The sequence below is a fragment of the Carassius carassius genome, chromosome 21 (assembly GCF_963082965.1).
Source record: "Carassius carassius chromosome 21, fCarCar2.1, whole genome shotgun sequence".
Taxonomy (NCBI): Eukaryota; Metazoa; Chordata; class Actinopteri; order Cypriniformes; family Cyprinidae; genus Carassius; species Carassius carassius.
In genome coordinates this window covers 32608151-32619521 of record NC_081775.1, presented here as the reverse complement: position 1 = coordinate 32619521, position 11371 = coordinate 32608151, and the positions used below count along the sequence as shown (strand labels likewise).

The window sequence follows — 11371 nt, the reverse complement described above, 5'->3', positions numbered from 1 at the left end:
TTTTTTTAATGAGAGGCTTAATAACAGCCAGTTTGAAGGTTTTGGGGACATATCCTAATGACAATGAGGAATTAATAATTGTCAGAAGAGGATCTATGACTTCTGGAAGCACCTCTTTTAGGAGCTTAGATGGTATAGGGTCTAACATACATGTTGTTGGTTTAGATGATTTAACAAGTTTATACAATTCTTCCTCTCCTATGGTAGAGAATGAGTGGAACTGTTCCTCAGGGGGTCTATAGTGCACTGTCTGATGTGATACTGTAGCTGACGGCTGAATGGTTGCAATTTTATCTCTAATAGTATCGATTTTAGAAGTAAAGTAGTTCATAAAGTCATTACTGCTGTGGTGTTGGGAAATGTCAACACTTTTTGAGGCTTTATTTTTCTTTAATTTAGCCACTGTATTGAATAAATACCTGGGGTTATGTTTTTTTTCTTCTAATAGAGAAGAAAAGTAATCGGATCTAGCAGTTTTTAATGCTTTTCTGTAGGATAGGTTACTTTCCCGCCAAGCAATACGAAATACCTCTAGTTTTGTTTTCCTCCAGCTGCGCTCCATTTTTCGGGCTGCTCTCTTTAGGGTGCGAGTATGCTCATTATACCATGGTGTCAAACTGTTTTCCTTAGCCTTCCTTAAGTTTAAAGGAGCAACTTTATTTAAAGTGCTAGAAAAGAGAGAGTCCATAGTTTCTGTTACATCATCAAGTTGTTCTGAGGTTTTGGATATGCTAAGGAATTTGGATACATCAGGAAGATAACTTAAAACATCTCGGTTACATATGTAACCTTGGTTCCCTGAATAGGGAACGAGATGCTGCGGTGACGTCACCGCTATGGGAACACCTTCGGTGTGACGAATGTCTGAAGCCCTATACCATCCCGCCAATCCTATTGGCCAAATAGCGCGTGGCACCGCCCATGCATGCGTACGCATATATATACCTGGTGCCGCGCGCCATTTCACTCACATTTCATGACTGAAGAAGAATACTATCAAGGTACGGCACGGCCAGAACCGCAGCATCTCGTTCCCTATTCAGGGAACCAAGGTTACACACGTAACCGAGATGTTCCCTTTCATAGGTCACTTCAATGCTGCGGTGACGTCACCGCTATGGGAACGCTATACCATCACGCCTGACGTACCTGATAGCTGGGATCCAAGGAAGCATCTGCTCAAACGGAGAGAACCGGGGAGCCAAGAGCCATCCTCACATCCAGACTGTAAGACCTGATAAAAGTGCTCGGTGAGGACCAGCCTGCCGCAGCACAGATATCATCCATAGAAGATCCACTGAGAAAGGCTTGAGAAGAAGCCACTGCTCTCGTGGAATGACCTTTTACTTCTAAGGGCGAAGCGAGCCCGCGCGCCTCATAGGCTAAATATATTGCCTCCACCAGCCAATGGGACATGCGTTGTTTGTAACCGCATGGCCTTATTCCTTTGTCCAAACAGACAACAGCTGGTCAGACTCAACCATGGGGCAGTACGATCCAAATAAGTCTTAAGCTCTCACAGGGCAAGACTTAGATCTCCAGACTTCGCCACAGCAGGGGAAAAAGCCTCCAGGACCACCTGCTGAAAGCGAAAGAGATAGATGCGACCTAGGGACATAATTAGGCCTTGGTCGCAACAACACTTCCACAGAGTCTGTGCTATAAAGTCAGGATTTATCCGGAACAAATTCCAAGGGCTCAAACAGATGCCCTGATAAACCATGCAACACAATGGAAAATCCATGAAGGAACTCGCACGGGGCGGAAAAGGCCTCAGCCGTCGCGCACCCTGTATGAACGAGAAACAGTGGATGACGGACCACTGAGGCACCATTTATATATTCGTGGTAAGCTGAATGGCTGCCACTTAAACCTTAGGGTAGCTGGTGTCACTCCATCCAAAAAACGTTCCTGAAGGAACTCCAGTACTGACGCCACTGGGCAGTAAACTGGATCCATATTATGAGTTTCACACCAGGCCGTAAACAGTCTCCACTTGAAAGCATATAAGCGTCTCGTAGAAGCTGCTCTAGAATTCAGAAAAGCTTGTGGCGTTCGTGCACAGGGGAAGTGTATGTATAAGAGCCGTTGCGTCTCGTTGTGTAAAATCCTGAAACGTGTCCACGGCAGGAATTAGGCCAACAGATTGAACATCGGGCTCTGCCGCTAGCAAAAAACGGCGGCTATGCGAGCCGTCATAAATGGGTCGTCTGTGCAGGACCCTTGAATCGCCCCTCGAATTCTGAAAGCTGGATTGCGCAGAGTGTCTGAGGGAACGCTTGGCATTACAGCTCAATCCAATGCTGCTCGAAGCACCGTTTGCTGCGAGGCAGACAATGTAGAGTGTGTGGGGACTGCAGTGAGAGGGTTAGATGTGCATAGCAATCCAACAGCACTCTCTGGTGGAGGGCACAGTCCCTGGCAAACATTAAGGAAAACGCATGCGTCAAACTCGTTGCGTTTCGTTGTGTATAATCCTGAAGCGTATCCACGGCAGGATTTAATCCAACAAGATAAACATCGGGCCACGCTGCTAGCGAGAACACGGCAGCTGTGTGAGTCGTCATACACTGGCCATCTTTGCCAGCCTCCGCGCCGTCCCTCAAACTCTGAAGGCTGAATTGTGCAGAGTGTCTGAGGGGGCGCGCGAATGAGAGCTCAGTTCAATGACGCTCGAGGTGCCCTTGCTGCGAGACAGTCAATGTTAGAGAACATGAAGGAAAACGCATGCATCAAACTCGCTGCGTTTCGTTGTGTATAATCCTGAAGCGTATCCACGGCAGGATATAATCCAACAAGATAAATATCAAACCACGCCGCTAGCGAGAACGCGGCAGCTGTGTGAACCGTCATACGCTGGCCATCTTTGCCAGCCTCCGCGCCGTCCCTCAAACTCTGAAGGCTGGATTATGCAGAGTGTCTGAGGGGGCGATCGAATGATAGCTCAGTTCAATGACGCTCGAGGTGTCTTTGCTGCGAGACAGTCAATGTTAGAGAACATGAAGGAAACGCATGCATCAAACTCGCTGCGATTCGTTGTTTATAATCCTGAAGCGTATCCACGGCAGGATTTAATCCAACAAGATAACATCGGGCCACGCCGCTAGCGAGAACGCGGCGGCCGTGTGAACCGTCATCCGCTGGCCATCTTTGCCAGCCTCCGCGCCGTCCCTCAAACTCTGAAGGCTGGATTGTGCAGAGTGTCTGAGGGGGCGCTCAATGATAGCTCAGTTAAATGACGCTCGAGGTGCCCTTGCTGCGAGACAGTCAAATGTTAGAGTGTGGAAACTGCAGTGAGAGGCTTAGATGTGCATTAGCAGTCCAACAGCGCTCACTGGAGGCGGGCACAGTCCTTAGCAAACATGAAGGAAAAACGCATGCGTCACATTCGCTGCGTTTCGTTGTGTGTAATCCTGAAGCGTATCCACGGCAGGATTTAATCCAACAAGATAAACATCGGGCCGCTACGCTAGCGAGAACGTGGCGGCTGTGTGAACCGTCATACGCTGGCCATATTTGCCAGCCTCCGCGCCGTCCCTCAAACTCTGAAGGCTGGATTGTGCAGAGTGTCTGAGGGGGCGCGCGAATGATAGCTCCGTTCAATGACGCTCGAGGTGGCTTTGCTGCGAGACAGTCAAAGTTAGAGTATGGGGACTGCAGTGAGAGGGTAGATGTGCATTAGCAGTCTAACAGCACTCTCAGTGAAGGGCATAGTCCCTGGTATATTAACATGAAGAAAAGCGTGTGCGTCAAACTCGCTGCGTTTCGTTGTATATAATCCTGAAGTGTTCATAATCCAACAAGATAACATAGGGCCAAGCCGCTAGCGAAAACGCGGCGGCTGTGTGAGCCGTAATCCACCATTTGAAGAGCAAAAACTGTTGATTAACGCGCTCGAGTGGGGGAGAGCGAGCACATGGAACTCCAGTGCATCACTGTATTCATAGTCAAGCCGCACATATCGCCCCTAACCAACACCTCGTGCGGGGCCTCGGCGACCGCAGAAGCGAAACGGTGGGGGTTAGACGCGAGGCGACTTAAGAAATACACTCCAGAGCGCGGATACTTCCTATTGGCGTAGTGCACAGGGGAAGTGTATGCATATTTTACTGTAGCCATAGGCTATCAAGGAGAGAACCTGTAGAGAGGCTGCAACGAACCTCTCATAAGTGCCCCCTCATGATAACCCATCATACGGCTCCTACCTTTCGTTGACTCATCGCGTCCGCGGAGAGGAGTATACTGCTCGTAGATGATCGCTGAGAATGCGAGATAATAGGGCACAGAAGATTCGCTTCGTACTGAAGGAATGAAATCTGAGTGAAATGGCGCGCTATTTGGCCAATAGGATTGGCGGGATGGTATAGGGCTTCAGACATTCGTCACACCGAAGGTGTTCCCATAGCGGTGACGTCACCGCAGCATTGAAGTGACCTATGAAAGGGAAGCAGTCTTTTGTGTTAGAAGTGATGGTTCTTCCATACTTGTAACAAGAAGTAGAATTTACAATTTAGGCTATATGAAGTTTGCACAGAACTAAATAATGATCTGAGATATCATCACTTGTCTGCATAATTTCAACACCATCAACATCAATTCCATGTCCAAGACCACCGGTCACACACCGGTCATCACGCACCGGTCATCACACACTGGTCATCACACACAGACCACCGGTCATCACACACTGGTCATCACACACTGGTCATCACACACCGGTCATCACACACAGACCACCGGTCATCACACACAGACCACTGGTCATCACACACTGGTCACCACACACAGACCACCAGTCATCACACACTGGTCATCACACACAGACCACCGGTCATCACACACAGACCACTGGTCACCACACATTGGTCACCACACACAGGTCATCACACACAGACCACTGGTCATCACACACAGACCACCGGTCATCACACACCGGTCATCACACACAGACCACCGGTCATCACACACTGGTCACCACACAGACCACCGGTCATCACACACAGACCACCGGTCACCACACACTGGTCACCACACACAGACCACCGGTCATCACACACAGACCACTGGTCATCACACACTGATAACCACACACAGACCACCGGTCATCACACACTGGTCACCACACACCAGTCATCAACACAGACCACCGGTCATCACACACTGGTCATCTCACACTGGTCATCACACACAGACCACCGATCACCACACACCAGTCATCAACACAGACCACCGGTCATCACACACTGGTCATCACACACAGACCACCGGTCATCACACACAGACCACAGGTCATCACACATTGGTCATCACACACAGACCACCAGTCATCACACACTGGTCATCACACACAGACCACCGGTCATCACACACAAACCACAGGTCATCACACACAGACCACTGGACATCACACACCGGTCATCACACACAGACCACCGGTCACCACACACTGGTCACCACACACAGACCACCGGTCATCACACAGCGGTCATCACACACAGACCACCGGTCACCACACACAGACCACCGGTCACCACACACTGGTCACCACACACAGACCACCGATCACCACACACTGGTCATCACACACTGGTCACCACACACAGACCACCGGTCATCACACACCGGTCATCACACACAGACCACCGGTCATCACACACAGACCACTGGTCATCACACACCGGTCATCACACACAGACCACCCGTCATCACACACAGACCATCGGTCATCACACACCGGTCATCACAATGTCAATGTCACCTTTATTTATATAGCGCTTTAAACAAAATACATTGCGTCAAAGCAACTGAACAACATTCATTAGGAAAAAAGTGTCAATAATGCAAAAATGATAGTTAAAGGCAGTTCATCATTGGATTCAGTTATGTCATCTCTGTTAAGTTAAATAGTGTCTGTGCATTTATTTGCAATCAAGTCAACGATATCGCTGTAGATGAAGTGACCCCAACTAAGCAAGCCAGAGGCGACAGCGGCAAGGAACCGAAACTCCATCGGTGACAGAATGGGAAAAAAAAAACCTTGGGAGAAACCAGGCTCAGTTGGGGGGCCAGTTCTCCTCTGACCAGACGAAACCAGTAGTTCAATTCCAGGCTGCAGCAAAGTCAGATTGTGCAGAAGAATCATCTGTTTCCTGTGGTCTTGTCCTGGTGCTCCTCTGAGACAAGGTCTTTACAGGGGATCTGTATCTGGGGCTCTAGTTGTCCTGGTCTCCGCTGTCTTTCAGGGATGTAGAGGTCCTTTCTAGGTGCTGATCCACCATCTGGTCTGGATACGTACTGGATCCGGGTGACTGCAGTGACCCTCTGATCTGGACACAGACTGGATCTGGTGGCCACGGTGACCTCGGAACAAGAGAGAAACAGACAAATATTAGCGTAGATGCCATTCTTCTAATGATGTAGCAAGTACATAGGTTGTTATGGGAAGTGTTTCCGGTTCCGGTTTACCTAATTAATGCAGCCTAAAAATCCTTTAACGGATTTGGATAATAAAAGCATATTAGTATGTTATGTGTATGCCAGGTTAAAGAGATGGGTCTTTAATCTAGATTTAAACTGCAAGAGTGTGTCTGCCTCCCGAACAATGTTAGGTAGGTTATTCCAGAGTTTGGGCGCCAAATAGGAAAAGGATCTGCCGCCTGCAGTTGATTTTGATATTCTAGGTATTATCAAATTGCCTGAGTTTTGAGAACGTAGCGGACGTAGATGATTATAATGTAAAAGGAGCTCATTCAAATACTGAGGTGCTAAACCATTCAGGGCTTTATAAGTAATAAGCAATATTTTAAAATCTATGCGATGCTTGATAGGGAGCCAGTGCAGTGTTGACAGGACCGGGCTAATATGGTCATACTTCCTGGTTCTAGTAAGAACTCTTGCTGCTGCATTTTGGACTAGCTGTAGTTTGTTTACTAAGCGTGCAGAACAACCACCCAATAAAGCATTACAATAATCTAACCTTGAGGTCATAAATGCATGGATTAACATTTCTGCATTTGACATTGAGAGCATAGGCCGTAATTTAGATATATTTTTGAGATGGAAAAATGCAGTTTTACAAATGCTAGAAACGTGGCTTTCTAAGGAAAGATTGCGATCAAGTAGCACACCTAGGTTCCTAACTGATGACGAAGAATTGACAGAGCAACCATCAAGTCTTAGACAGTGTTCTAGGTTATTACAAGCAGAGTTTTTAGGTCCTATAATTAACACCTCTGTTTTTTCAGAATTTAGCAGTAAGAAATTACTCGTCATCCAGTTTTTTATATCGACTATGCAATCCATTAGTTTTTCAAATTGGTGTGTTTCACCGGGCTGCGAAGAAATATAGAGCTGAGTATCATCAGCATAACAGTGAAAGCTAACACCATGTTTCCTGATGATATCTCCCAAGGGTAACATATAAAGCGTGAAGAGTAGCGGCCCTAGTACTGAGCCTTGAGGTACTCCATACTGCACTTGTGATCGATAGGATACATCTTCATTCACTGCTACGAACTGATGGCAGTCATATAAGTACGATTTAAACCATGCTAATGCACTTCCACTGATGCCAACAAAGTATTCAAGTCTATGCAAAAGAATGTTGTGGTCAATTGTGTCAAACGCAGCACTAAGATCCAATAAAACTAATAGAGAGATACACCCACGATCAGATGATAAGAGCAGATCATTTGTAACTCTAAGGAGAGCAGTCTCAGAACTATGATACGGTCTAAATCCTGACTGGAAATCCTCACATATACCATTTTTCTCTAAGAAGGAATATAATTGTGTGGATACCACCTTTTCTAGTATCTTGGACAGAAAAGGGAGATTCGAGATTGGTCTATAATTAACTAGTTCTTTGGGGTCAAGTTGTGGTTTTTTGATGAGAGGCTTAATAACAGCCAGTTTGAAGGTTTTGGGGACATGTCCTAATGACAATGAGGAATTAATAATAGTCAGAAGAGGATCTATGACTTCTGGAAGTACCTCTTTCAGGAGCTTAGATGGTATAGGGTCTAACATACATGTTGTTGGTTTAGATGATTTAACAAGTTTATACAATTCTTCCTCTCCTATGGTAGAGAATGAGTGGAACTGTTCCTCAGGGGGTCTATAGTGCACTGTCTGATGTGATACTGTAGCTGACGGCTGAATGGTTGCAATTTTATCTCTAATAGTATTGATTTTAGAAGTAAAGTAGTTCGTTAAGTCATTACTGCTGTGGTGTTGGGAAATGTCAACACTTGTTAAGGCTTTATTTTTCGTTAATTTAGCCACTGTATTGAATAAATACCTGGGGTTATGTTTGTTTTCTTCTAAAAGAGAAGAAAAGTAATCGGATCTAGCAGTTTTTAATGCTTTTCTGTAGGATATGTTACTTTCCCGCCAAGCAATACGAAATACCTCTAGTTTTGTTTTCCTCCAGCTGCGCTCCATTTTTCGGGCTGCTCTCTTTAGGGTGCGAGCATGCTCATTATACCATGGTGTCAAACTGTTTTCCTTAACCTTCCTTAAGCGTAAAGGAGCAACTTTATTTAAAGTGCTAGAAAAGAGAGAGTCCATAGTTTCTGTTACATCTGAGTGTTTGTTCTGAGGTTTTGGATATGCTAAAGAATTTGGATACATCAGGAAGATAACTTAAAAAGCAGTCTTTTGTGTTAGAAGTGATGGTTCTTCCATACTTGTAACAAGAAGTAGAATTTACAATTTTGGCTATATGAATTTTGCAAAGAACTAAATAATGATCTGAGATATCATCACTTGGCTGAATAATTTCAACACCATCAACATCAATTCCATGTGACAGTATTAAATCTAGAGTATGATTTCGACAATGAGTAGGTCCTGAAACGTGTTGTCTAACACCAATAGAGTTCAGAATGTCTATAAATGCTGATCCCAATGCATCGTCTTCATTATCAACATGGATATTAAAATCACCAACTATTAAAACTTTATCTGCAGCCAGAACTAACTCGGATGTAAAATCACCAAACTCTTTAATAAAGTCTGTATGGTGCCCTGGTGGCCCGTATACAGTAGCCAGTACAAACATAACAGGGGATTTATCATTAACATTTGTTTCTTTGGATAATGTTATATGAAGTACCATTACTTCAAACGAGTTATACTTGAAGCCTGCCCTCTGAAAAATCCTGAAAACGTTGTTATAAATTGAAGCAACACCTCCACCTTTGCCTTTTAGACGGGGCTCATGTTTATAACAGTAATCTTGGGGGGTGGACTCATTTAAAATAATGTAATCATCAGGTTTTAGCCAGGTTTCTGTCAAACAGAGTACATCTATATTATGATCAGTGATCATATTATTTACAAAAAGTGTTTTCGTAGAAAGGGATCTGATATTCAATAAGCCAAGCTTTATCATTTGTTTATCCATATTGCTTCTGATTTTTATTTGTTGAACCTCAATTAAATTGTTAATCTTAGCTTGGTTTGGACGTTTTTTGTATTTTCTAGTTCGGGGAACAGACACAGTCTCTATAGTGTGATATCTAGGTGAAGAAGTCTTTATGTGCTGAGAATTAACTAACCTCTGTGACAGGAGGCAGCTAGCAGACGGTCGGTTTAGCCAGTCTGTCTGCTTCCTGACCTGGGCCCCAGTTAGTCAAGTATAAACACTAAGACTATTTGCCATATTTCTAGAGAGAAGAGTGGCGCCACCCCAGGAGGGATGAAGACCATCTCTTTTAAACAGGTCAGGTCTGCCCCAAAAGCTCGTCCAATTGTCTATGAAACCTATGTTATTCTGTGGGCACCACTTAGACATCCAGCCATTGAGTGATGACAATCTGCTATGCATCTCATCACCACGGTAAGCAGGGAGGGGACCAGAGCATATTACAGTGTCTGACATCGTGCTTGCAAGTTCACACACCTCTTTAATGTTATTTTTACACAGGTCATCACACACTGGTCATCACACACAGACCACCGGTCATCACACACTGGTCATCACACACAGACCACCGGTCATCACACACAGACCACAGGTCATCACACACAGACCACTGGTCATCACACACCGGTCATCACACACAGACCACCGGTCACCACACACTGGTCACCACACACAGACCACCGGTCATCACACACAGACCACCGGTCACCACACACAGACCACCGATCACCACACACTGGTCATCACACACTGGTCATCACACACAGACCACTGGTCATCACACACAGACCACCGATCACCACACTGGTCATCACACACCGGTCATCACAAACAGACCACCGGTCATCACACACAGACCAACGGTCATCACACACAGACCACTGGTCATCACACACCGGTCATCACACACAGACCACTGGTCATCACACACAGACCACCGGTCACCACACACTGGTCATCACACACAGACCACCGGTCACCACACACCGGTCATCACACACAGACCACTGGTCATCACACACAGATCACCGGTCACCACACACCGGTCATCACACACAGACCACTGGTCATTACACACAGACCACCGGTCACCACACACCGGTCATCACACACAGACCACTGGTCATCACACACAGACCACCGGTCACCACACACTGGTCATCACACACAGACCACTGGTCATCACACGCTGGTCATCACACACAGACCACCGGTCATCACACACCGGTCATCACACACAGACCACTGGTCATCACACACAGACCACCGATCACCACACACTGGTCATCACACACAGACCACCGGTCATCACACACTGACCACCGGTCACCACACACCGGTCATCACACACAGACCACCGGTCATCACACACCGGTCATCACACACAGACCACCGCTCATCACACACTGACCACCGGTCACCACACACTGGTCATCACACACAGACCACCGATCACCACACTGGTCATCACACACCGGTCATCACACACAGACCACTGGTCATCACACACAGACCACCGATCACCACACACTGGTCATCACACACAGACCACCGGTCATCACACACTGACCACCGGTCACCACACACCGGTCATCACACACAGACCACTGGTCATCACACACCGGTCATCACACACAGACCACCGGTCATCACACACCGGTCATCACACACAGACCACCGGTCATCATTCACTGGTCCTCACTCACAGACCACCGGTCATCACACACTGACCACCGGTCATCACACACAGACCACCGGTCATCACACACCGGTCATCACACACAGACCACCGGTCATAACACACTGGTCATCACACACAGACCACTGGTCATCACACACAGACCACCGATCACCACACACTGGTCATCACACACAGACCACCGGTCATCACTCACTGGTCATCACTCACAGACCAACGGTCATCACACACTGACCACCGGTCAT

The 11371-nt window shown here is 46.6% G+C and overlaps 1 protein-coding gene across 1 annotated transcript in view; it reads right to left on the bottom strand.

Annotated features, from left to right (window-relative positions):
* zgc:112334 (uncharacterized protein LOC619199 homolog) overlaps positions 1-11371 on the bottom strand; it is a 31871-nt gene that overhangs the window by 16070 nt on the left and 4430 nt on the right. The gene's annotated exons all lie outside the window — the stretch shown is intronic.